Source organism: Melanerpes formicivorus, unplaced genomic scaffold (genome assembly GCF_026170545.1).
Source record: "Melanerpes formicivorus ecotype bairdi unplaced genomic scaffold, bMelFor1.0.p_v2 SCAF_47, whole genome shotgun sequence".
Lineage (NCBI taxonomy): Eukaryota > Metazoa > Chordata > Aves > Piciformes > Picidae > Melanerpes > Melanerpes formicivorus.
Genome location: NW_027142399.1, coordinates 3,581,776 through 3,584,804, shown reverse-complemented (window position 1 = coordinate 3,584,804; position 3,029 = coordinate 3,581,776). Strand labels below are relative to the sequence as shown.

General features: G+C 46.7%; 1 long non-coding RNA gene across 1 annotated transcript; it reads left to right on the top strand.

Annotated features, from left to right (window-relative positions):
• The first annotated feature begins 1,746 nt into the window (after positions 1–1,746).
• LOC137452001 (uncharacterized) lies at positions 1,747–2,838 on the top strand. The gene is made up of 2 exons (XR_010989935.1): positions 1,747–2,278; positions 2,676–2,838. It is a non-coding gene; the product is annotated as an uncharacterized lncRNA (long non-coding RNA).
• Positions 2,839–3,029: the final 191 nt, after the last annotated feature.

The window sequence follows — 3,029 nt, the reverse complement described above, 5'->3', positions numbered from 1 at the left end:
ATTTTCAGCCTGAGACCATGCCAAAGAAAATGTCTGCATTTATCACACAGGAGTCCTGCAGGCCAAGGGTCTCTTCCAGTTTTTCATATTCACTGTGTGGTCGCTTAGCTGGGGCTTCCTAGTTGCAAAAAACTCCCTTCCTAGAGGCAAAAATGCTGCCTAGGTTCAAGCTTCCATCCTAGAGGCAAAAATGCTTCCTAGGTTCAAGCTTCCCTTCCTAGAGGCAAAAATGCTTCCTAGGTTCAAGCTTCCCTTCCTAGAGGCAAAAATGCTGCCTAGGTTCAAGCTTCCCTTCCTACAGGCAAAAATGCTTCCTAGGTTCAAGCTTCCCTTCCTAGAGGCAAAAACTCACCTTCCTGGATACAAAAATGCTTCCTAGGTTCAAGCTTCCCTTCCTAGAGGCAAAAACTCCCTTCCTGGATGCAAAAAATGCTTCCTAGGTTCAAGCTTTCCCTTCCTAGAGGCAAAAAACTCCCTTCCTGGATGCAAAAATGCTTCCTAGGTTCAAGCTTCCCTTCCTAGAGGCAAAAATGCTTCCTAGGTTCAAGCTTCCCTTCCTAGATGCAAAAATTCCCTTCCTGGATGCAAAAATGCTTCCTAGGTTCAAGCTTCCCTTCCTAGAGGCAAAAAAATGCTTCCTAGGTTCAAGCTTCCCTTCCTAGAGGCAAGATCTCCCTTCCCAGATGCAAGATCTCCCTTCCCAGATGCAAGATCTCCCTTCCCAGATGCAAGATCTCCCTTCCCAGATGCAAGATCTGCTTTCCCAGATGCAAGATCTCCCTTCCCAGATGCAAGATCTCCTTTCTTCAATGAAAAAAAAAACAAACTTCCTAAATGCAAAAGCTCCAATCCTAGATGCAGAAATTCCCTTCCTACATGCAGAAACCCCTTCCAAGATGCAAAGCTCCCCCTTCCTAGATGCAAAGCTTCCCTTCCTAGATACAAAAACTTCCTTTCCTAGGTGAAAAAAAAAACCCACCCCAAACCAAGCAAACCCTTCCTAGATGCAAAACCTCCTTTCCTGGAGGCAAAAGATCCCTTCCCACATGCATAACTTCCTTCCTAGATGCAAACCTTCCCTTCCTAGGTGCAAAGTTTCCCTTTCTAATTACAAAACCTCCCTTCCCAGATGCAAAGACTCTTTTCTAAATGCAAAAATTCCTTTCTTATGTATAAAAATAAACCTTCCTAGATGCAGAGCCTCCCTTCCTAGATGCAGAACTTCTTTTCCTAGGTGCAAAAAGCCCCCAAAGAAATCCTTCCAAGATGCAGAAAACTCCCTTCCTAGATGCAGAACTTCTTTTCCTAGGTGCAAAAAAACCCCAGATAAGCCCTTCCTAGGTGCAAAAACTTCCTTTCCCCTAGGTGCAAAAAGACCCCAAAGAAACCCTTCCTAGGTGCAAAGCCTTCCTTTCCCTAGGTGCAAAACTTCCTTTCCCTAGGTGCAAAAAGTCCCCAAAGAAACCCTTCCTAGGTGCAAAGCCTTCCTTTCCCTAGGTGCAAAACTTCCTATCCCCTAGGTGCAAAAAGTCCCCAAAGAAACCCTCCCTAGGTGCAAAAAAGTCCCCAAAGAAACCCTTCCTAGGGTGCAAAAAGCCCCCAAAGAAACCCTTCCTAGGTGCAAAAATTCCCTTTCCCTAGGTGCAAAAACCTTCCTTTCCCTTGGTGCAAAGCCTTTCCTTTCCCTAGGTGCAAAGCCTTCCTTTCCCCTAGGTGCAAAGCCTTCCTTTCCCTAGGTGCAAAACCTTCCTTTCCCTAGGTGCAAAGCCTTCCTTTCCCTAGGTGCAAAGCCTTCCTTTCCCTAGGTGCAAAGCCTTCCTTTCCCTAGGTGCAAAAACCTTCCTTTCCCTAGGTGCAAAGCCTTCCTTTCCCCTAGGTGCAAAGCCTTCCTTTCCCTAGGTGCAAAGCCTTCCTTTCCCTAGGTGCAAAACCTTCCTTTCCCTAGGTGCAAAAGCCCTTCCTTTCCCTAGGTGCAAAGCCTTCATTTCCCTAGGTGCAAAAAACTTCCTTTCCCTAGGTGCAAAAAGCCCCCCAAAGAAACCCTTCCTAGGTGCAAAGCCTTCCTTTCCCTAGGTCAAAAACCTTCCTTTCCCTAGGTGCAAAGAGCCCCCAAAGAAACCCTTCCTAGGTCCAAAACTTCCCTTCCTAGGTCCAAAAACTCCCTTCCCACATGCAAGACTTCCTTTCCTTAGGTACAAAACTTCCTATCCTTAGATGCAAAAAGCCCCCAAAGAAACCCTTCCTAGGTGCAAAAAGCCCCCAAAGAAATCCTTCCTAGGTGCAAAAAGCCCCCAAAGAAAACCCCTTCCTAGGTGCAAAACCTTCCTTTCCCTAGGTGCAAAGCCTTCCTTTCCCTAGGTGCAAAGCCTTCCTTTCCCTAGGTGCAAAGCCTTCCTTTCCCTAGGTGCAAAAACTTCCTTTCCCTAGGTGCAAAAAGCCCCCAAAAGAAACCCTTTCTAGGTGCAAAAGCCTTCCTTTCCCTAGGTGCAAAGCCTTCCTTTCCCTAGGTGCAAAACCCTTCCTTTCCCTAGGTTTAAAACTCCCTAAACAAGCCCTTCCTAGATGCTAAACCTCCTTTCCTAGATGCAAAGCCTTCCTTTCCCTAGGTGCAAAGCCTTCCTTTCCCTAGGTGCAAAAACTTCCTTTCCCTAGGTGCAAAAACTTCCTTTCCCTAGGTGCAAAAAGCCCCCAAAGAAACCCTTCCTAGGTGCAAAACTTTCCTTTCCCTAGGTGCAAAAACCTTCCTTTCCCTAGGTGCAAAACCTTCCTTTCCCTAGGTGCAAAACCTTCCTTTCCCTAGGTGCAAAGCCTTCCTTTCCCTAGGTGCAAAAAAAACCCCCAAAGAAACCCTTCCTAGGTGCAAAAACCTTCCTTTCCCTAGGTGCAAAACCTTCCTTTCCCCTAGGTGCAAAACCTTCCTTTCCCTAGGTGCAAAACCTTCCTTTCCCTAGGTGCAAAGCCTTCCTTTCCCTAGGTGCAAAAAAACCCCCAAAGAAACCCTTCCTAGGTGCAAAACCTTCCTTTCCCTA